This window comes from Onychostruthus taczanowskii, unplaced genomic scaffold (assembly GCF_017590055.1).
Source record: "Onychostruthus taczanowskii isolate IOZ18803 unplaced genomic scaffold, ASM1759005v1 scaffold16, whole genome shotgun sequence".
Classification (NCBI taxonomy): domain Eukaryota; kingdom Metazoa; phylum Chordata; class Aves; order Passeriformes; family Passeridae; genus Onychostruthus; species Onychostruthus taczanowskii.
In genome coordinates this window covers 14,452,386-14,477,074 of record NW_024498795.1, presented here as the reverse complement: position 1 = coordinate 14,477,074, position 24,689 = coordinate 14,452,386, and the positions used below count along the sequence as shown (strand labels likewise).

The following is a 24,689-nucleotide window of genomic DNA, read 5'->3' as shown; positions in this document are numbered from 1 at the left end:
GTTTTTTTTAACCCCGTAGATATAACCAACTCTGTCTTTCTCACACTTCACCTGAGCTATATTTAGAATCACAGAATGGTTTGGATTGGAAGGGACCTTAAAGATCATGTAGTTCCAGTCCCTTGCTGAGGACAGGGGCACCTCCCACTAGTCCAGGTTCCCCAAAGCTTCATCCAGCCTGGCCTTGAACAGGTTCAGGTTTGGGGCATTATATTTCTCACAGTATTTTACACACTGGGAGGCTTATAATTTTGGGTTTTATCTCCTCTTTCTAGGTTAATAAGGGTGCTTCATTGCAGTTTTTTTTTCTCAGATCATGCTTTACAATCCACAATCATTCAGGTCAGGACTTTCAGTCCCCAAATATTGAGGAAGGTACAGCCATCCATGGACAATTTCCAGAACCCTAGAGAAGTACAGCAGAGCTGTGATATTCTAGCCAAGATTACAAGTTCCTCCTTAGCTGCTGGGACATAGTCGCTAAGTTTCATATGGAAATCTGTTCTTCATCAGATGCTTGAGGTACCAGTAGGAAATTACAGGCCATTTAAAGTACCTGTATCCTAATTCTGTCCTGATTTTCTCACATGTATTGTTCTCTAAGACTTTTATTATCAACCTTGATACTGCTAGACCAAACAACATGTTTGTTGCCTGGTCATATTCCAGTTGGACTCTCATCACAATATGAATTGTATAGGATGTGGTGTTGTTTCAACTTTTGCAGAGGAAGGACAGGGAAGGAAACAAAGGTTATTAGGCTTCATGTGAACAGTTATGCCTTTCTCTGTCTAAAACCACATTAAATTATTTCCTTATCCTCTAGATGGTTGCTTCTCTAACATCCTCGTTTTCCCTTAAGCTCTACTGATTGATCCATCATTGATTTGAGCAAAGAAATTATGGATTCTCCATCCATGAGAGTGTTCAAGACCAGGCTGGATGGGGCCCTGAGCTGCCTGATCTAGTGGAAGGTGTCCCTTTCTGTGGCAAAGGGGTGTGGAATCAGATGATCTTTAGGGTTCCTCCCAACCCAAACCATACTGTGATGGTGTGAATCTCTGCATGATTCAAATTAAGATAGATATTGAGATGTTAAGTAAAATTTTAAGGCTGAGGAAAAACTTGAGGTATTCTGCTTAGTTGTACCACATATGTCATGTGTGAATTAGCGGGCAGTGATTGTGCTCTCACTGAGAATGTGAAGCCTAAAGATTCTGCTGGGATATCCTGCAAGGCCAATGCACAAATGCACACAATAGCATAAAACATCCCTAACTGCTGTTTAATAAACTTCCTTTTAGATTGTTTTTTAAAAATATTGTTTATTATCACAAAGAAACATGAGAAATTTGTATTGCTTACTTTGAAAAATATTTTTTATATAGAATATTTGTATAACAAAATAGCAGCCCAAGGAGATAAGAGTTTAAAATTATCAGATGCTGCTTCTTAAATGATAAAAACTGTGGAAGAATCAGTACCTTCTTTTTTTTTTAATGTAAATTAATTAAAATGCTTGCATAATTGTGTCTTCTTTGTTGGCCTGAAATAATTTCAGCTTATGTTAAGATGTCTAAATGGTTTAATGTTCATTAGAAATCCATCAAGGAAACCAATCTACTGGCCATAAATCAAAGGATTCTAAATATTAATGAAGCATTGGAGAGTCTGAAATGTAAAAATTAAGAACATGAGGGGAAAAAATAGAGAGTTTGTGCAAAAAATAAGAAACAGGTAGTGCCAGCAATATAAATATTAGAAGAAAACAAAAGAAAATATGTACATTGAAACTGAGGAAGATTCTGAAATGGATTTTTGTTAACAGAAACCTCAGTCTCCAAAACATTTTGGTAAAAGCTTTTATCATGGTCTTTTTTTCATTTGTGGTGGTTATAAGCACAGAATCTTAAATATTATTTTTCTCTATTTTCTGTGAATTCTTTTAAGATATGCACATATATTTTGTAGCTCTTCAGTTTATTGATTCCAAATATCTGTATTTTAAACAATATTATACATAATATTCTCAGTGCAGAAAAAGTCACATTTTTTTAGTTCCCTCTTCCTTTGAACTCTGGTTGTATGATGGTTTTATTTATCTGACAGGTATCATCTTTATCCCCTCCGAAACTTTGGATTTTATTGCGTGGTTTCAACAAAGTAATCTGAAAAAAATTTCTTGAAAATAATTAGATTCTTATAATATTTGTAGAAATTGATGACTGAGTTGAAAAAATACATCCTGTCAGCATGAAAGCATTCCTTACTAGATGCCAAAAACTCCCTATAAGTGGTGGGGGGAAAGGGAGGGGATAAGAAGATGAAAGAAAGGAGAAGTTATGTCCAGAGTCCTTATTAATGGTCCAAGTCAGAGCTCATACTTTAACACACCAATGTAAATCAATGATGGGACACAAATGAGTAATAAACCAGGCTTCATTAGTTCTGATGTTGATGAAACTACTTATTGGGATTATTAGAATATTTTGAAATTAGTGACAGCTTTCCGAATTTATTATTTTCAATTTCATTGATATCTTTCTTGATCGACAGAATTTTTATTTAATCATACCTGTAATAATGGAGAGAGATCTTACCTGTTTTGGAAGTATTAACTGATAAGCTGAAAGAGGAAACTCAGACTTGTAAGAATTTGTAGAGACAAATAGAGAGAATCAGGATTGAGAGGTGAGTTGTCAGAAAGCAGATTTGAGAATCACTGAGACCAGGTTGTACACTAAAACTTTACAGATCATAGAAAGACTGGGGACATTCACAAGATAAATCCTTAGAGTATTGTTGTCTATGTCACATATAATCGGTGTTGCTGTGAGTGTGTCCTGCTCATTGTCCTTCCACATGTTTGGGAATTCAAGAAGTGCATGTGAAAGTTCAGATTCAAGTCCCAGAGAATGACAAATTAGGAAGAGTTCCCAGTAATGAGGGATTCCAGGAGCTCTATATATATTTTCAAAGGATGATCTGAAACCCTCCTTTGAGAAGGAAATATCTTTTCAGACTGCCATTTAGTCTTGTCAGAGGAAATAATGAATGTAGGCTAAATGTAGTATTCAATTCAGAAGAAATGCATTCTGTATCTTGCTTTACTGTAAAACAGGATTCTGCTTCTGATGGCTGTGGTGAGCTGGGGGTCGGTCTCTTTCTCCGGGCAACAACAGATAGAACAAGAGGACACAGTCTCAAGCTGCACCAAGGGAGATATAAGCTAGACTTAAGGAGGAAGTTTTTCACAGAAAGAGTGGTCAAATACTGGAATCATCTGCCCAGGGAGGTGGTGGAGTCACCATCCCTGAATGTGTTTAAAAAAAGACTGGATGTGGCACTTGGTGCCATGGCCTAGTTGAGGTGTTAGAACATGGGTTGGACTTGATGATCTTAAAGGTCTCTTCCAACCTAGAAATTCTGTGATTCTGTGATACAATCCCAGAATTCTGTTTATTGCTTTCTTATGATAATGTAAGTTAACTCTTACATGGACTTTCTGGAATGCTGTTTTATTGCACTCCTCCATTTTCTCAGTTTTACTTTAAAAACACTAACCTGGCATCTAACATATTAGATCTTTAGGAAGAAAGCAATTGCTAATCTCTCCTAAAAATTAAAGCTGTGTCCATTCCTCTTGTGTGTTACTGAGTGCAAGGACAAAGAAAGAGGGTTGTTTGTAGGTCTTTTTATTTGAAAATCTCCTCTTATCGTTTCTGGAGTTATTTCCTGAATTAGAAATTTGTTTTAAACAAAGGTTGTAAATAAAATTAGCTGGAGAGTTGTCAGTAAGTACTGTGAGAGAGGCAGAATATTTGGTTCTGCTCGGAAACCCTTACATTTTTGGTCTTCCACTAATTTCTTCCTTTGTGTTACCTTTCCTTCATATTATGTTAGATATCTTGAATGAAAGAAGCTGAGGAAAAGCAGTACATTTAATCTGATATTAACTCAATTTCCATGAAGACTGACTATATTTTACAGGTATTATATGACCAGGAAATCTCACGTCTTCATGCTACATACAGCTGCTAAATGAATGAAATTTCGGAAAAGATTCAAATTAATCAATTAATTAAAATTAATAATAAATAAATTAATTTCAAAAATTAAACACTTGGTATTGCTTCTCAAATGGGGCAGAGTTCCTGAGGAAGCTGCAGAAGCTGTGATAAAAGTTTCAACACCTGTACATTAAGTGGACCATGGAACACATTGCACCAAAGAACTTCTTTCAGCTCGAGTCCACTTGCTTTTCTGCCTGGAATATTTATGTTTTTCTTGCATCCATGCTTAAAGTGCTTTGACTTTCAGAGTCATGGGTAGCTGTGTATACATCACAACAATTTTGCTCCACATGAAAGGTATAGGCAGTCAAAATGGAACAATTATTGTTTGGTTCCTTTCATTTCTTTCCAGCTTCAGCACACATCTGCTTACTCTGCACTGTTGAGACAAATTACTGTCTTGGCTTTACTGTTTTGAAATCTAAGTCTTTTTATGACCATAGACATTTTGGAAGGAATCTGTGAAGCTATTTAGCTTTGCCTTCACCAAAAGAAGATTGACTATATACATATTTTAAGAGACAAACAGAAGACTTTTTTAGGGTTTTCCATGTTTCCTCTTTCAAAACTTCCCTAAGAAAAGGGAGTAGTTAATTGTCCAGTGACCTCTTGCCAGTATTTTAGGATATGTGTTATGTTCTTCAGGTAGTTTTTTTTCAGATAGAAAACTCTTTTTCCGGCATAGTCCTTAATATGACCTACCTCTGAGGCAGGGTAACTGAGGTTCTTGCTAGTAGATCCCTTGGGATTAGAGTGCAATAACACTGAATAAGGAGAGACTGGAGGAAAGCACCAGTGGTGTAGTGGTATCATGCAAGGTTCCCATTCTTGTGACCTGGGTTCGATTCCCAGCTGGTGCATGGATAATTCTCAGCTCCCAGCCTGTCCAGTGCTTATACCATGGGTGTGATGTAATTAAATAAGATATTTTTAGACAATGTGTTTTGTCTCTTATTTTGTGCTTTTTGTTGCTTCAGTTTTGGGCAGGACAACTAAGTTGCTGTGGATTTTTTCTGTGTAATCCAACGGTGTAATTGAGTGGTATTTTAAGTTTGCTTCTGTTAAAGAGTTCACTTCTACCAAAAGTTTGCTTTTATGCAAATAAATTGTTTTATGTGAACTAAGAATTCTGGAAATAGTAACTTCCTCGTAATTTGAACTTATCAGCCATATAACTAACATATCACTGCACTGGTATGAAATATCCTGTACATGACCGTTCATCATAAAAGAGATTAACTAAGACTCTTTGACCAATTTAACTCTTTCAGATATAAGGGCTGTCCTTGACACCTTCTTCTCATCCAAAATAGATAGTTTTATATTATATTTGGGAAGAGGGGCCAAAAAAAACTGTTTAGTATTCAAATATCATCTCCTTCGAACACAAGAGTCGTCCATTCCAATGAGTAGGAAGTCAGGCAAAAATGCCAGGAGGCTTGCATGGATGAACAAGGAGCTCCAGGCAAAACTCAGATGCAAAAAAGAAGAATATAGAGGATGGAATACAGAACGTGGAATGAGGGACAGGCAACCTAGGAGAAATATAACAGCATTGTATAAGCATGCAGAGATGCACTTGGAAAAGTTGAAGCCAAAATGGGATTGAATCAGGCACGAAATATCAGAGACAACAAGAAGGACTTTAAGTCCAGACATCACAAAAGGAGGACTACAGAAAATATGAGCCCATTGCTGCTTGGGGCAGGGAGCCTGATTGCACAGGAAAATGCTGCAGTATTGAATTCCTCCTTTTCTCCAGTCTGTTCTGCAAGAGCCAGCCTTCAGGAATCCTGGGTCCCAGAGACCAAGGGGAAAAGTTGGAGAAAGGAATGCATATCCTTCGTGGAAGGGAATCAGATCAGGCAGTACTTATTCGAAAGGGAGATTCATAATTCCATGGGATCTACAGGCTAGTCAGCCTTGCCTCAATCCACAGAAAATGATGGAGGAGTTAATCCCACAAAACATTTTCAAGGTATGTTGCACAAAGGCAAGACATCATGAGTAGTGTGCATGATTCACCAAAGAAACACTGTGCTGTACCAGTTATCAAACAGAAGTGACTGGCCTGCTAGGCAGGTGGAGAACAATGGAAATTGTCTGCCTGGACTTACACTGTCTCCCATTAAGATCCTCTTAGACTATGAGGATCATAGACAAACTATTGATCCAAGGGCTAGATGAGCAGACAGTGAGGTGAACTGAAAATTAGCTGAATGGCCAAGCCCAGAGGGTGGTGCTCAATGGCACAAGGTCAATTTGAGGGCCACTGCTCTGTGCTGAAATATTTACACAAATGAATGTTCCACCATACAATCAGGGGAATTTTATGGTTTAAGTATCTAAGAATTGTTAGTTATTAGTCTTAGAAATTAGGATTTTAGAGGTGATTCAGATAAAGCCTCTGCTTTTTTGCTGTCTTACATACTTCTATTAAAATGTATTTATCAATTACCACTTAGGAGTCCAAGTAGACTCTATCACCCATATATCCCTTCTCATATTTTGATTGAATCCTTCAGAAAATGGATGAATTTTTAGGCACTGCTGCTTGGTCATGCTGATCCCTCTCCTGTGCATCAAGTTTTCCATTTGGAAGCAAATTTTATTTTTAATATTAATTCAATAATTAAAAAGTTATTCAATAATAATTCAATAATATGAGATTGCTTCTTAGGACTGTACAGATTTTATCTGTTTTGGAATTTGGGTTCTTTTTTCCCTCTATCATGCTTTGTTTGCCTTCCTTTTATGATAAGTGCCTCTAAGCCCTTATAATCATCTGTTTGCCTTACTTTGTCTCTAGTAAACTTCCTGTCAGATATGTTTGAAAAAGTACTTGGTTTATGTCTCTTGCAGGTTTTTCCAAATACTCTTGTTTACCTTGCCTGATTGCATTTTTATATTTAAATAAACAAAATTCAGGATCTTTTCTGTTTTCTTCTTTTAGACATATTTTCAACCTTTTGTCTCACTACTAATAGTTCCTCATCTGTTAGTGACATTGATTTTTTTTATATTTCCAAAAAGTCTGTCAATGCTTTCTCGCATGTCCTTAAAGCCTCCAATGTGATATCTGTAAGTAATCTCTCTTTGGCTTGCAAGTATTTTATTTTTAGGTGTTGGACAATAAAGTTTTAAATAAATTAATTTTTATAAAACCTCTTTTTAAAATTTTTTTAAAGTTTTGACTACAGTGTTACTTTTTGGAGTTTGTTGTTCTTTAAGCTGTTTTTGCAAGTGTAGTGTGTTGACCCTGGCTGCATGCTAAGTGCCCACCAAGCTGCTCACCTCCCTTCTCAGTTGGACAGGGGAGAGAAAATAGAGCAATGAGTTCATGGGTTGGGATAAGGAATGGGAGAGATCACTCACTGAACACCATCACAGGCAAAACAGACTGAACAAGGAGATATCAGTTGAATTTATTAACAACATAATCCCTAACAGGGCAGGGAGAAGTAAAATAAATCTTAAAGACACCTTCTCCCCATCCCTTCCTTCTTCCTGGGCATATGATTGACTTGCAATTTTCTCTATCTCCTTTCCCAGAGTGGCACAGGGGGATGGGGAATTGGTGGCCAGCTCATCACATGTTGTCTCTCATGCTACTTCCTCCTCAGTGGGAGGACTCCTCACATTCTTCCCCTGTTCCAGTGTAGACAATGTTCCACAGGAGACAATGAGACAGTTGTGCATGAAATTGTCCTGCATGGGTCCTTACCATGGCCTTCAGCTCTTCACAAACTGTTCCAGCATGAGTCCTTTCCACAGAGGGCAGTTCTTCAGGAGCAGACTGCTCCAGGATGGGTTCTTCACAGAATTAGAGACCTGCCAGCAAACCTGGTCAGTTGTGGGCTTCTTTCTCCACAGCTGCGCAGGTACTTCATGCAGTCTGTTCCAGTGCAGGACTCCCACAGGTTCAGAGCCTCCTCTCAAGCTCCTACCAGCTCCAGCGTGGGGTTCTCCTTAGGCTGTGGGGAGAACTCCATGCTGCTCCAACATAACCTCCATGGGTTGTAGAGGAATTTCTGCTCCATCACCTGGAGTACCTTCTCCAACTCTTTCTCCATTGACCTTGATGTCTGTAGAGCAGTCGTTCTCCTATATTCTCAGTTCATTATGTGATTCTGTGGTTCTGTAGCCCCATTGTTACCAGAAGCTTTCCATGCAAACCCAACAGACCTGGAAAAATCAGCAGCTGCTGAACTGTTTTATCAGTGGTGATGCCCAGTAGCAAGCTGTGGGCAGGCAATAGATTTCCAGTTGCTATTTTTGTGCATCTCCTATGAGAAAGATGAGGAGGATGCAATGACAGTGGCTGTTCAGACCTTGAGCCAGCACTGGCTGCATGTAGAACCCTTGCACAATGTAAAAGCATGGCCTTTTTCTTATGTAAAACTTGATACTAAATAAACAGTAGAATGAAATACTTTCATCCAAACTCTTTCTAATGACTGGAAAAGATCTCCTCTGATGCATTATTAGTACACCAGTGTGTAAGGTATCCTGAGAGCCTTCTCACAGTTGGTAGGTGACTGCCATTGAGATTCATCAGCTCTTTCTTCCTATAAAGGAGACCAAAACTACCTCTGGGAATAAATATATTTACTATTAATTCTCCCACACTTAACATTATGTAATAAAGGATTTTTTGGATCCATTGTTCCTTCCTGCTCATCCTCAAATGAATACATCCACGCTGTGAGTGTTCTGATGGATTCCAACATCTTATGGGTCAGAAGAACAAGACAATACTGGAGAGAGGCATTTCAGTCTTTTGCTATAAGTCCTTAAGTCAGAACCCCATTTGGGTCCTTTTGCAGTGGTCTCAGAGAGGAGAGATTTACTCTGAGACATGTCAAAGGCTAATTTTCTTTAGAACAGAATGTTGGATTTACTGTGGTGACCAGAAGTCCTTCTGAGATTTTTATTCCACCCTTTCTGGAGAGAAAAGTCTGAATCTTTTTTATTTTCTTCTGAACAGTGACAATCTCCATTTGCTTTTGTTACAAAACTTGTTCTCTTCCATTCCATGACTTTGAACTGTGCAAGAACTCAGACTAGAATCTGATATCTCCATGTCCCATTTGTAGAAAAATAAGCCCTAAGAGAGATCCTGATATTCCTGTTTGTCCAAGATATTAGCAGAAATGTTGAATATTCCTTTTCTAAACCAGGTGATGCACAAGGTCTCTGTCACATGTACTTGTGATTGATGCACAGCTTCCCTCTGATTATAAGGCTTTGGTTTAGAGAAGGCTGAAAGGAATATTTCTAGCCTTGACTGACACAGCATGATAGGTTTGATTCCAAAGGTCTTCCTCCATTTTTATTCAATACTTATTCTTTTTGATTACTCATTGAAACTAAAAGGCTCCTTTGTCTTCACTGGATTCTTGAGTTAGGTCCTTAGTGGCATTTTCAGCCCATTGTTTTTCTTTTTACAGGCAAAAAATAGAGAACACTTTACTAATCGGAAGTAAATTTTGTTCTCAATATATTTTTTTTTAATTGTAGTTCATGTTTTGTCATGACAAAGAGTCCTTGAGATGTATGTTGTACTTATTTTAGGATGGTTTTTAAGATCTGTTTCAACTAAGTCTTTTTCTCCTTTCTTCCAAAACCTTACTTCTCTCTGTTAGACAACATTCATATCCTCGGTGTCAAGAGGCTTTTTCTTCCTATTAGAACTAAATTTAATGATGGCTGTGGAGAGTACAAAAGCTATCATTTACTAGTGATGGTCAAAGTGCAGTGCCGTTTAGATAAGGCTCTATTCTGAGACAGCCGAAGGGGATCTTCCAATGCGACAGAGACCAAGAAGTGTTAATGATTTTCTGGGAAGCTTGTCCATTCCATCTGCTAACCAGAGTGTCACATCTGTACCTTTGCCTAATATTGTGACATTCTATAGGAATTCAGAAATTATGCTGCATTTCTTACTTGAAAGACTCACACTAAGCATAACTATATTTGTAGACCATGGTTTAAAACTGAAAAAGGATATATTTACTGTAGTAGGTTGGGACTAGATGATCCTTAAGGTCCATTAACATTCTATGAATCTATGAAGATAGGAAGAGCATTGAAGAGACTGAGAGACAAGCAACTGATTTAGAAATAAAGTTACATTTCAAGACAGCCATGAAGTAAAAGGAGTAGAGTCCAGACCAGTCACTAGCATTTTTTGTCATTTTAAAAACACCCAACACTTCAGACTTTGATCTTTAGACTTTTGGAATGTCTTTGTCTTAGGCAGGTGCTTGTTGCTTATCTTCTTTTGTGAATTGGCTCTGAAAGCAACAGGAGATGTGGGAAAATTTTAATTTGTTTTCAGTCTTATGTCATAAGTGAAACAGAGTAGAAAAACTAGCTATTAATTAAGTTTTCTGTAAGCCATGTACTTGTTAGAGAACATTGAAGTATCGGCGTCTACTGAGCCTATTGAGTTTAGATACAGTATTCTTTCTTTTTTCTCAAAGCCCAGAGACAACAGTTTTTGCTGTATCAGCAGGGAGAGTGTTTTGTTGCAGAATCAGTCTGTAGGTTCGTAGTTCTGTTATCCAGCTGCTAGTACACAGCTTCTCGTGGAATATCATCTTCAGGATTTTAGTGTTACTCTATTTGAAGGGCTCTTGGCAAAATCTGCATGCAGCAATACTTCCCCACTTTTGGATGGGAGATGGGGGATGTTGAATGGTTTGAGTTCAGATAATGGATTTTGTGGTAGTTTATTTTTAATGCAGACTTAATAAGTCCAATTGAAAAATTAAAAAAAAAAAAAAAAGAAGAAGAAGAAGATTCTTCTAATACCTAATAGTTTTTTCAAAACAAGGCATTAATGGCAGTGACTAATGTTCTTAGCCCTTCCCCAGCTGAAACTAAGTAGAAACAATGTGACAAAGATCACATCATTAGTTTTGTGGAAACCTAGAGAGGTGTGGTAGGAGTTATACATCATGGTCTACACCTGTGTATTTGATTCTGCGTTAAAACTTGGAGAAAGAGTTTGCACAAGCAGATTTGTATGCAAATAATATCCAAAAGATAGTGGTAATTTCCAGGGAGAACTTTCTCACTGTATAAAGCTTTTCAGAAAGGAAATATGAATACCTATTTTAATATTTTTTTATATTTCTTCATGGAATTTTGAACTTTGAATAGTATAAATATTATGCAATTCATTTAAGCATACTTATTAATGCAAAGTTTTCCTTACTATATGTATTAATCATAGTTTCTTCCATTTAATATTTGGTGCTCGTGTTAATGATGCAAATGAAATTATACAATAGACAAGAACCATTTTTCTTGAGATGCCAATTAATAATAAACTGGATTAATGAAAAAGAGAAACATGAGATATTGTAATAAATAATTTTTTTCTTCCTCCTCTTGTTAGCTGTCCTTAGCTGTATTTTGCATGAGGTACTGATAATAATTAATAAACTTCTATTTTTCTCCATGGAAGCTATTTCAAATATATGTTTTGACTTCAGAATTTTATTTAATTTGTTTTTCTGCAAGATGAAGAATGTTTTGTGAAGCAGCAGGGGTATTTTCTATTTTAAAATGGACTTTATCATTCCAAACATACAGTATATAAACCTACATGATGCGAAAATAAGTATGGAAGGGAAAACCAAATAAACTTAGGAATGGTAACTGTGAAAGTATTTAATGACTAATGCTTTTTTATGATGTCTATAGATCTAGGACAATAAATTTTGAATAATAACACATCTATTTATGCATACATTTTTCAGAAGGTCTCCTGTTTGGATCCGAGTATACATGAGGTAGATAAAGAGCAGAAGCAAACTGAATAAGTGCAACAAAAAAAGAGAAGAATTACGAAGCAACAATTAAATGGTGTAGGGGTGAATAATTTAATGCTTGCATTGAAGTATGTTTAATGTTTTTGAAGTGTGTTTAATCTCAAAGGTTAGGCTGTCATTTCTGCAGAGTTGCCTTGGAACTATATACATACACACACTTTATGTACTATTTTCTGTCTCTTTTGAACTAGCCTATGAGGTCCATAGCCTTGAGACAGCATGAAGCACAAAGCAGAATTGATATTGGGGTCATTGAGAAGTCCTTTGCTTTCTTCATTTGCTGCACTGGCTCAGATTGCTTGAGGGGCTTTAGAAATGCAAGGGAGAAAATCAATAAAGGACAAAAAAGATTCCAGTGTAATAGGAAGTGCCTGCTGATTGCATGTTTGCTCAGCAGATGGCATCTTCTTGTAAATGATGAGTTGTATCTGCTGTATCACTTGCTAAACTATAATCCACGAAAGTGAACTACTGAATTTCATTACTGAACATTGTGCTTTGTATAAACATGTAATTGGAAGAAACAACTGTTTTTTTCCCTAAGATTCTGTTAATTTTTATTACTTTTCTATTTCCATCTTGTATAAACTTGTTAGGTATTATAGCATCAAAGATGAATCATGGACATACATATATAAAACAATAAAAGCTTTCATGTTGTTCAGAGTAGCTTTTAGGAATCCTGTAATTTCTATGGAAAAATTCCAAGACTTATATATCACAGAATCTTAAATTAAGCATGGGGAAGTTCATTGATTCACACAGGTTTTTAAATTTGATAGGAAAGAGAAAGTTTATATATCCCTCTCTGTTAAAGCTGATGATCTACCAAACTGCAGGTTTACCAGGAGATCTTAGAATGTGTCAGAATGACTGATGTGTCAGCATGCAGATAATCAGTAATTCTACAATGTTTTTCAGGGCATTTATTTCATATACTTTTTTTAAAAATTTTGTTTTTAATGCTGCCTCTCCTAGTAACTCTAAATAATGCATCCATTATTTACTTGGGTAATATTTGAGTTTGTGTTCTGGAGGAACACAGGACTGCTAAGTGGAATAAAGCAATGTACAAAGCTTATTTTATGAAATTTGTAGAGCTCTGAACTGGTAACAACACTTCAATTCCTTAAACATTGCATTTTTAGAGCCTGATACAGTTCTTTGATTTTAGAAATTAAAGTTTTATAAAAGGGGCTGTCTTGTTTTAACAATAACTCATACCACTGGTTGTGCAGGATTATATTATATGATTCCTCTATTACATTCTTTGGTTTTTCAGAAAAAGTTTTTTGAAGTTCTATTCAGAGATATTATTGCTCTTCTGTGATTAAGATATTGTATTGTTAAAGCCAGTGTGTAGCTTACATGATGTTATGGAAGGAACGGCTATGATTTTATAGGATTTTCCTTACAGGTGTAATATAGAGTCTCCAGCTTTCAACTGACCAAGCAATTCACCCAGTGCTTCATAGTTTGCCTATTTTAAGTCAAGCTGAATCACAAGGAGGAGGCTACTGCATCATTCCATTGAATTAGGAGTGACTTCGTTTGGTCAGCTGATATTTAAATGTCAAAAAGCTGAATACCTTGTTAACAGCATATGAATTCTACCTTGTAAAACGCAAATGGTCTTGTTCAGCAACTAGCAAGAATGAAGAATATTGTTCATCTATTGAACAGCTGAATGACCAAGTGCCAAGGGACTCGTTCAGCTTAGGCAGGAGAGTGGACTTTTATCCACCACAGCAAGCCATTAAGTGCAGATATTCAGTCCATTGATATTTGGATCACAGACTGTAGAGTATCTCACCATTCTTGATTGTTTATTCTAAAAGCTGATGACGAGTTCTCTCTTCTGTAATAGGTACCAGGTTGCATTGGCTCAATGGCTAGCATTCCATATGTTCAGAATCCAACATACACACACTCTGTCTCTTTTGAACTAACCTATGAGTTAGCCTTGAGACAGTGTGAAGCACAAAGCAGAATTTTTTGCAAGTTTTGCTTGCCCTGGTTAAAAAGTCCTGAGAAAAGTGCAGGAAGTCAAAGATGCTAAATTCTTCTTCATTGACAGTTTTGTTCCAACAGAGCTCAAACATGAACCTGAGTCTTTGGTACAAAATGTGGCATGGCATTTTTGTGTGCATGTTTATGTCTGGACATGATGTATTAATCATATCAGAATTGTAAAGGCCAGGACAGATCATACAGAAATCCTTTATATGACAGGGTATCACCATGCACCCAGCTCTCCTGGTACCAAGCCTAAAATTTTTCCTCAGGAGATTGAGACTCCCTATTTGCAGTTCAGTAACACAGGAATTTACATTAATTAATATACCTTCAGTTTCTTTCCCATGATTTTCTGTTTCTGCAAGAAACCTGACCTTTTAATCTAATCCTATACAGATTATGCTTATTACACACTTACAAAGTTTGAAGGTCTTAAAAATCTGACCTCCTTGCCCAACATCATATATCTTTGCCAACACCTTTTGTAAAAGTTTTGATTCTTTTCTTTTTTGTTATAGCAACCTTTTTTTTTCCTTTGATAAGGAAAAATATCCTTAGACTATGCATGATACTACTGCTCCAAAAAAAAATGGGACAGTGCCTAAAGAAGAAATTTTAAAAATACTGATCTTAAAATACTATGAAGCAGTCTTTGCCTACTGATGAGGTCTTGAAATCTGGTATTTCTACATGTGTGCACTTAACTTATATGTGTATATATGTGTATATATAAGGATAATCAAAAGGTATTTTCCTCCCTCTTAATTTAACCCATTTACATAGCTGCTTACAGCCCATTAGTCTGGGTTACAAAATCTAATGCAGCAAGACCACTTTACAAGTATCACCCAAATAGAAGACTCCCACCTGTTTATTACTGCTGAACTGCTACAGTGCTTTATGTTTACCTTGTTCATTGTGGGGAAGCTGCAGCTTTGTTTACCAGATACCCTTGCTCTTGAAAGCAGAGTTTGCTTGTGTTGTGAATGCTCACATTTTTTGGGTCCTGTGACCATCTGTCACCTTTGGTACAAGAAAGACAGTGCAATTTAACCTCTCTTCCATAGAGCAGGAAGTTTAGTGAAAACACTTTACAATTTAAAGGTTTTCAGCAGCTTAATGTCAGCATCACTTCAAGTTGCAGCTGAGGAAAAGAGTCTTTCTCTGTGCTTTAATCCTCCACTGTCTGTGGAGTACGGACAAAAATGTTATGAAAAACTTGACATCTGAAGGAAGACAACTCTCTATTTAGGCAAATAAATGAAAAATGCTCTGGGGAATGGCAACAAAATACTGATTTTTCCTGAAAGCCAAGTGGTTTAGGTATCACCCTAAGACAGCATTATATTTTGTAAGTACTTGAATAGTCTAGCATTGAAAGCTAGACACTGACTCTGCACACACTGAAATAAATAGTGCCACACTTGTATCACATGCAATTATTGTTACTTTTTGCTGTCATAAGAAAAATTTTTGCTGTGCAAGCCAGGGCTTAATTACAAAAATTTCATATATAGGGACAAAAGTTAAAGGGGCATGTATTTTTTTAAGATAGTGGCCTAAAAATATGCATAAATCCACATACAACATAGGCAATTGCAAAAATACAGGTGTCACAATAAAATCTGTGTGTATGTAAGAACTGCGCAACAAGCTGGAGAACCCTAACTAGATTTTGAAGCTGTTCTCTTACATAATTGCAATTTTGCCATTTGCACTGAGTGCCTTAAGTGCCTTCTCTGAAATAACTTCCCTTTCTTTGGGTATATATTGTCATGAACTCTTGAACATATATGCATGTGCTTAAAACACAGTACTTGGACATCTAGCCTTGCCTAATTTACATGGTATGGGTTTTTGTTGGTTGGTTAGTTATTTTTCAAATTCTTAGTTAAATTGCTGAAAACTATCACACTATGGAAAACCTCAAGAATGAATGTAAAGAACCAAATTAATTACGGAAGATGAAGCAAATACAGATAGGCAATACAGAAAAGTCTTTGATGATTTAAGTTCTATCTATTATATGAATTTTAAAGGAAAATGAATGACATAAATAAAAGTAAATTAGCAATTTTACTTTATTGTGAAAGATGTTTATTTTACAGTATTAGTTCTAGAAAATATATGCTTTTCATCAATAATTTGAGAGTATTTTTGTGTGATCACCACTTGTAGTTTAAACACAGCTGTCGAAGTTATTAATGAGAAATTGTCTGTCTACCAAACTGAATTTTGGTCATCGAGATTGCTTTCAGAATTCTGATAATATTCATGGTCAGTTACATCCTTAACAAATGGAGGATTCAATGCACTTTGTGTTTTCTTTGGCTTAAGAAATGTGGACCTGAACTTACTGTGACTGATGATGGCTGAAAATAGTCTCGAAGGGCTCTATCCAACGGGTAATGCAGGCTGCCTTCTAGGCCATGCAAGCCTTGGAGGGCTGTATATGCTGATTGCACAGCAGGCTTACTCTTCAAGGATAAAGGTGAGCCTGCTGTGCAATGTCAAAAGAAAACAGCTCAGATTGTTGAATTGTATGGGGATGACTAAATAGTGAAAAAGTCGTTCTTACATCATTATACAACAGCTCTCTTTCTAGGATCGTCTTAATTTATGCACTGTTGATGTTGAAAGATCTTTGAGATATTATTCCATAAAACTCTTGACTTGAGGGAAAAAAAACCCCAAAACTATGCACATTTTTAGATGATTATGTGGGATGGGATGTTTTTTCCCAGCTCTTGCTTTAAACAAAATGATTCAGAGGGACCCAGTGTGCAGGGGAACTTAGTGTTCAGGGGAACTTAGAGAACTTTAAAAACTGAAGGCATCTTTCCATGACGGAAAAAAATCTCGTCATTTTTCACAGTTTTTTAGCCAGTAGTCAGTGGTTTCATATCAGTGGCATGTTACATTCAGACACAAAGAAGAAATGGATAATGTCAACATAAAGTGGAACTGAAAGTTCATTCCAGCAATTCATTGCTTCAATGTAGTAAACAAGTTCATCTCTCTTTCATAGAGAAATTTTCTTGCAAACTCTGCAACTTCTAGACTTGAAATAGATAATAAAGAAACCTACATTTTCCCCAAGAACCTGCTTTTGGAGATCCTATCTAACAGGAAGAAGAAATACAGTCAAAGAATTCCCCAACCCCCACCTCTGGCTTCCACCTCATGCATCCCAATGGCTAGTGTTACTTTTTGTTATTTTCTGAATGCAGAAGGAACAGCACAAGAAATTTCTCCATTGTGTGACGTGCTGAAAACTGGCAGCATGGTTCCGCCTTCTGATTGACAGCGCTGACTCTGCTCTGTGCATAAGGGGGGAAGGAGGGGAAGAGTTTGGTGTTGCTGGTGCTTTTTCATTGCTTACTGGTTTTCATTAGTGAAGATTAATGATGACAACATTCAGAAAAAAATTCTTTCAGGCTAATCTCTTTTATTATTCTTCTATTAATGTTTTCAGGTCATATCACATGGCATTTCATCAACCTATGTTTAACATAGTCTGCTCTACTAGTTATTCCCTGTTACATTTTGTCTTACACATATAGTTCAATATCAAATATTCATATTTATTTGAACAGATCTTTCTTCTTTTTATAAAACCTGTCTGATTTTTTAGAAAACCTGGGTGTAATGGAATACCTGTTTTTACATTTAGTCTTAGCTTTTGTTTCCATTTTTTTGGCAGCCTGAACTGGTAGAAAAATTTAAAATAAATGAGTCCCTACTGCTGCTTTCAGTCTTCACTGTTGTCCCTTAGTGGGTACTTCCTAGCATCTTTCTCTGAATAAAACCTCCTTGACTTATTATTACTTACTATTAATGCAATAAAAAGACCAAATAATAGTCACTAGAGTGAAATAGAAACACTGACACAATGGTTTCAAAACAACTGTCATTTGAAATAAATACTTTTCCACAATAAAAGTTACTACCAAACTGAACTCTACTGCAAAATATAGCCTAACATGCTACCCAAAGGAAATTACATACCACTGGCATCCCATCTAGAAATGTCTCATAATTTCTGCAAAATTGTTTTTGCATTGTCGAAAGACAAAATCGTCTTAATATCTGAACTTAAGAATGAAGACAAAATGTATTCATTCAACTGTCTTTATCTCAGTGAAGTTTGGTGCTAATTAAATTGGAAGGAAGATGAACAGTTCCTGTGAATTCAAGGTTTGTGTTAGGAGCATCTTTGCTTGCATTGACCCCCGCATCTGTTGCTGTATGGTGTGCCTACACCTCCATCAGGAAAGGAAATACAGCAGGAAACAAGATATGGGGGTATACTGGAGATTAGGAAGGCTGGAAGGGTGGTTTAGTGAAAAGAACTCCAGGTAATTTCTGATGGTTCCCCAAGCCCCTCTTTAGATTCAGAGGAGGTCCTAGATGCTTTAATTTTCTGCAAGGAGATATGTTTTTCTGAAGAGTCTCAGTAAGAGACTTGTGACCTCCAGAATTTAGAACTAGGTTCCAAAACTCCTAAATACATCTGTTCTGTCAAGTATTAGCTAATCACCAAGAAGGATAACAACTTATTACTGGTCCCAGCTGTTCCTTTTTTGATGGTGTAAATGGCTCCTGAGTGGCCAGCTTCATCATTACATGACGGATTCTTCCCTTTCTGTTCACTGTTCACTTGTTTTAAAGTTAAAAACGTGCTTTATTTTAGTGTTAATATGACATTGAGTGTACATAAACACGCCTTAACATTTTAAAGTTAAACTGTTCACTTGTTTTAAAGTTAAAAACGTGCTTTATTTTAGTGTTAATATGACATTCAGTGGACATAAACACACCTTAACATTAGAAAAAGTAGGTTTAAACTTGTCTCCTGAATTTCCTTTTTTTGTCTGTGCACATTGTGATGCAGTCACAATGCAGCCACCAGTTACATTACCTCCTAGGTTTTAGTTTAGGTTGTCTTGCAGAAAGTCACTTAGACAAGCCTTTTTGCCTTTTTCTTTTTTGTTTTTTTTTCTTAAAATATGATTCTTCTACGAGTAACAGAAATACAGACCCTAAGAGAACAGCATGTCAGTACCAGGTGAAAACATCTGAAATTTGCTTAACTTTACATATTTAGTCTGTACAGGTTAAAGCAACCATACCAGGTATGGACAGAGAAAAAATCAAAATACTGCACAAATGATGTGAAGCTCCAACTTCTGGTCCCAATAAATAATAAAACTGTGGTTACTTGATACATCATTGGCCATGGGCTAATTCTGTGTCAGAATATTATTATTTAAGCAGATATTTAAACGTGGTGAGCCAGTCCATTCTCTAAAAATGCAAGCTGTTTTTTTCAAGACTGTGGAAGTTATGTATCTCAATAGAGTCATTGGATAAGGATTGATAGGAAGAATGTCTTTAGGTGGTCTAAACATTCCTAATAAGCTCTGTCATATAACTTTTTTCTTTTCTTTTTTTTTTTTTTTTTAGGGTATCATTGGTTGAGAGAAAATGCTTTTATCTATAACAAAATTAAAAATAAAACTTGTAAGTAAATACTAAAAAATAGTACAGCAGAGTATTTTGCTTATTTCATTGATTTTTTTTCTCTTTCAAATAAAAAAAAATAGGTGGTGTGAAGTAAGCAGCAAAATGTTCAGATGGTGTTTAATAATCTCCAAGATAAGATGGCAGAATTTGAGAAAGATTAAAGCAAGAATAAAAAACATACAGATAATTTCTTCTCAAGGATAAAAAGATATAAAAAAAACAACACCTCAGCTTCTGGAGTTAAAGGAAGCATTTCAGGAGTTCATCTGTGGTTTCTAGAAATTCTAATGAGATTTTATACTAAAAGGGAACTGTCTGTCTTGATAGCTGAAAACAATAAAATACTTGTTCCAAGTATCTTGAACTGCAGAAATTAAAAGTGGCTGTTCCCTATATAGGCTGTGTATATATATGGTAATGCTGTATGTACTTAGAGCTGATGTGAAAACAAAACTTCAAGGAACTCAATGTAAATTGTATCTTTTAGTCTGGGAAAAGCATTGTCAGATGCTTCGGCTGATTCAGGAAGAGATTTAAGCAGGAAAACAAACTCTAAACTGAAAATGTAAAGTTAGGTTGTAGTCCCTTCTGCTTAAGAAGTGCAGATGTATATGACAGTACAAATAGGGCAGTGCAATTTGGAGGTCAGAATTACAAGTCATTCTCATTATCTCATTTTTAAGATGGACAGGTATGAGCCATTACACCTTATGCAGAAGAGAATGATGAAGTAATAAATAGAAAGACCAATGAGATGGAAAATCCCAGTCTGAGGTCTAAGAAAAGGTCCAATAAAATGGCCTTTTTGTGGTTACTTGCAGGTTTTGTGAGGGTGAGTAAAAGCTAGTAAGCAAGAACAAAAAGATGGAATGACTTTTTGCCATGAAAAGAAGGTTGGAATTAGCTTGACAGGAAAGAGATATAAAGTTACATCTTTGTTCAAGCAAGAAGTTCCCTCTCTCCTGGAGAATAGATGGGACTGTTAAACACCTAAAGGAAATAAAACAATCTCTTGTCATGAGACAAACTGACCCTAAATTAGGTGAGATACTTGGTGGCAAAACTAGGGATTCTTATTGTTGGCATCATGAAGGGAAACACAGTTGAAGAATGGTCCTGATAGGAGGAGAATCTTAACAAAAAACTAGTGTCTTCAGCACAGATACAGAGAGAGAAAAAAAAGTTGTGAGGTGACTCTTGCAGCGCACTGAGGGGTGGAAAACATCTATTCTTGATCAGGACTGACAGGGATGTGAAGCTGAAGCATCTGTGTGTCTGGTTCTTGCAGGAGCACACATCACGTGTGATTTGTCTGGAACGCTGAGTTCCTGATTTGCAGACCTTCTAGACCCTGTCTGCCCACAGGAGAGGGGATTGCTGAGTGATAGAACAGTGACACGTGAAGGTAACAAATGTCACAGGTAAATGCAAGGTGTGACTTTTGATTTACTAGCAGTCATGCTACTGAATGCAGTGCACTCTCAGTGTACAATGAGGAAGTTATAGCTTACAGGCCTATTTTATCACTGTGCTCTCTGTAAGTGCTCTCACAGCATCTCATTACCTCCTGTTCTACAGAGACAGTGCAGTCCCCAAACTATCATATTGCCACTTGGTTCAGTGCTGATATGTGCTGTATTAAACACACAGATAAGAATTCTTTGACATAACAATTCGTAATGAGGGTTGGATCACGTTCAGAATGATTATGTTGTGCCTTGTTTTCTTAACCTTGAAACAAGCCTGCTTGTGCTTATTTTCTGCTGCTAATGTGATTATTGTACTTTCAATTAAAGGAACTGTAAAAGTGATTACTGTGGATTTTGGAGATTGAGCAAGACAATTTGAATGACCAAAACTCTTTTGAAATATTAACATTTGTCCTCACTAGTATTTGCTATTGGACACATGATAATGTATTTTTGAAATTTTTTAATTGAGGCAGATACAGACTTATATTTTGATAAACATATTAAATATCAACAAAGCTTTAACATATATACAGTGTGCTGACTTCCTTTTTGCTTTGAAATAGTAGCAATATCCTAACTTCCTAACTCTATTAGTTAACAGTAGGCTTCTGTTAAAAACCCTCTTATATCCAAATAGTTTTTCCAAATTTTCTGTGATATATTTGAATGTTGCATGATACTGGAAAATAAGACAGTAATAAATTTATACTTCTTTAGCATTGTATCTTAGAATTGCACCAAGCTCAGCAATGTTTCTTCTAAAATTAAATGAGAATTTCTCAGCTATATAAAAGGACATATGGAAATTCATCTAATGGAACAACATCTCCTTTCACAATGCCTGAAACTTAAAAGAGAAGAATATACTCTAAAAAAAATTTACTTTAAATTTTATAGATCATAAAATGAACTTTTTATCATTTATTTTTAAAAAACCTGCTGTTTAGTCTGCAAATGTTTGATCAGAATATTTTTATCTGAACCTAAATCTTTTTTCATTTTAAATCAAATCAGAGTATTCCTATGAGTACTTTCTTTTTCACAGAAAACCATTTTCCATCTGGGGAATGATATATCAGAAAATCCATGTCTGGTTCTAACAGCTAGTCATGATATGTTGTTTCATCAGATATTGAGAGTATTACTAATGAAATAATCTACAAAATGGCATATTTCAGAAGGGTTTGTTATAGAAATATGATAATATACTTCTCAAAGCTGAATTAAGAAGAAGAAAAAAACTGATTTAGATCTAGGGGGCTGTTTGTTATCATGGTATAAGGTAAAATCCACTGGGTCTCTTTTATCATTTACTATTCATCTTTTAGGTTATCTTCTAGTAATTTCTTAAGTCTTGCTGCACTAATACTTTCAGTGTAGTTTCCCTGTTTTACTTTCCAAAAATACTGTTAATCAATATTAATGTTACTGAAAAGCTTTGTTACAGCATAGCCATGTAAACAGAATTACATTTGCAGATATATGACAATAAAGGATTTTTAAAAAAGCTAGAGAGCCATTGTTCCCTTTAGGCTATTCCATGTTATTGCAGACTACAGATAACAAATTGTCTGGCTATAAAATTGTCTTTAATTAGTTGACTCAGTGGCTTCCAACAATGTGTTCCAGGGGTCGGTGGGACTCCCATGTTACAAGAGAGAGGTTTGAATCCTACTCCACGCTCCTGGGTAGTCTTTGCATATCAACTCACATGCTGTCCTGTGGGAAGTGCCAGCAGAATTACCCAAATAGCCATCCCACTGATTTTATAGGCTCACAGGGAAGTCACATACCTTGCCTTCTGAGGAATATGCATAGCTAGAGGTTGGGTGCCATGAGAGTAATAATGCTCTGAATGAAACTCTAAGGGATGTAAAAGGGGAAGGTTAATATAAATTTTAAGGGATAACTTTATATTTCTCCATTGAAAAACAAGCCATACACACAATAATTCAGAGCAAATTAACCCTCACTATATTTTAAGCAGCATAAGTGAGAACTATTGTAGTGGTCTAATTTTAAAAAACAACTATTAATTATTCTTTCTACAAAGACAAAGGTTCTTTCTAAGAGTGCAAATCAGTTTTGATTATAGTTTTGTCACTCATAATGTTTTAATTATACTTTGGGTTTTTGCTAGAAATTATACTTTGGGTTTTTGGAAGAAATTCCTTTCTGTATTTTCCATGGTGGATGTGGGAATTCAGGCAGTTTCCCAGAATTTGTTCTTGTGTAATCTAGTCTAGTGCAAGTCTGAAACATGCATGTTGAAAAATAGTAAGTAATGCCTGAAAGTGCAACTGCATATGATATGTGGGCTTGGGAACTGAAGAATTAAATTCAAAATTTCAGACACTTGACATTGCATTTTGTTAAGATGCAGTTTCCAGTCCTAGAATTCTTTTCACATTTTTCCTAATGCATTCTTTTCCTTCATAACAACAAATTTCAAGGTATGGTAATAAGCACTGGATTATATTTGTTTTAGAATGTCTTAAGCATATATAATGCTTTGTTTCTTAGGATGAAGTAAGCATTTGTACTTGTATGGCCTTAAGTTAACAAAATTACATTTTTAATTTCCAGTTGAAGTAACTGAAAACCAATGCACTACATTAAGTATGCAAGCTCCTATCAGTTCAGAAATGTTCTTCTGTTTTTGTTTTCCTGAAATCTGGACGTCTACGCTGATAAAATACTGTTTTTAAGCAACCCACAAGGCACGCCACATCTCCAACACAGTGAAAGCAAATACTGAGGATTTTATATTTAGGTACAGTTCCTTTTGGGGGTTTAATTTTACTGATGAAACTGATCAGTAGAACTACTGATGTGGTAGTTAAGCCTCCATCTGGTTTTAGGGAAAGATACTGGTCTTTTGAATATTCTTCTTGTACTGGACAATCATATATGAAAATTTTGCCTTGTGTCCATGAAAGATTAACATGTGGTCCTTTGGAATATGATTAATCTTTCTCTCTGGGCTTAGTTAATTTTGTGCTGATAGAATGTGTCAGTGCAAGGAAGCCATGAGATAACTTTTCATGTTATACAAATATAGTAATCTATAGAAAATATAGAATTCTCCTTTGTCATGTGAAAACTGACATAGGTCTTTCATGAGGTATAGCCTAATGGAGTATTGGGAATGTAACTTTTACTAATTAACATGACAGAATCAGGCTGTGAGGCTTCTTTGCCAACTTCCTGCTTCTTGTTCTAGCTCCAAAGTTAAAGTAAGGAATTTTCTCATCATGATTTGGAGTTTAAGAACATGGTATAATTAGAGTTACTTTAGCTCCTTCCAAAGCCACTGTGTGTCAGTTAAACTGCAGGTTTGGGCATAATTGAAATGTTTAATCAATACTGAATTCCTTGAGGAAGTCAGTTGTACGAGGTGCTACCATCTTTACTACAGCCTCATAATTTAGGTTGTGTTTCTTGGATGTATGTACACTAGTTATTGCAGTATTTTATATCTTTCTTTCAGGAATTTTTTTATGTCTTTTTTTTCCTTCATTCTAGATTAAGCTTTTAAAATGAGTATCAGTGTGGGGTTAAATATGAGAAAATTATCTGTGGATAATGTTGGATTGATTAAAAATCATGGCATTATGTATTCATCGTATTTCTGCATTTGCTGTTGCTTGGATTCATTGTGGGGTTTGTAACAATGCCATCTATATAATTTCAGGGAATTTTATTATTAAAATTACAAATTCATGTTATCTGGTATGGGTAGAGTTATACAATAGTGCAGA

The 24,689-nt window shown here is 35.9% G+C and overlaps 1 protein-coding gene and 1 non-coding gene across 2 annotated transcripts in view; one reads left to right on the top strand and one right to left on the bottom strand.

The window, feature by feature from the left end:
• The window catches only part of ASXL3 (ASXL transcriptional regulator 3), a 281,945-nt gene that overhangs the window by 179,786 nt on the left and 77,470 nt on the right, over nucleotides 1-24,689 (bottom strand). The gene's annotated exons all lie outside the window — the stretch shown is intronic.
• Nucleotides 4,863-4,933, top strand: TRNAG-CCC. Its single transcript has one exon. It is a non-coding gene; the product is annotated as a tRNA-Gly (tRNA).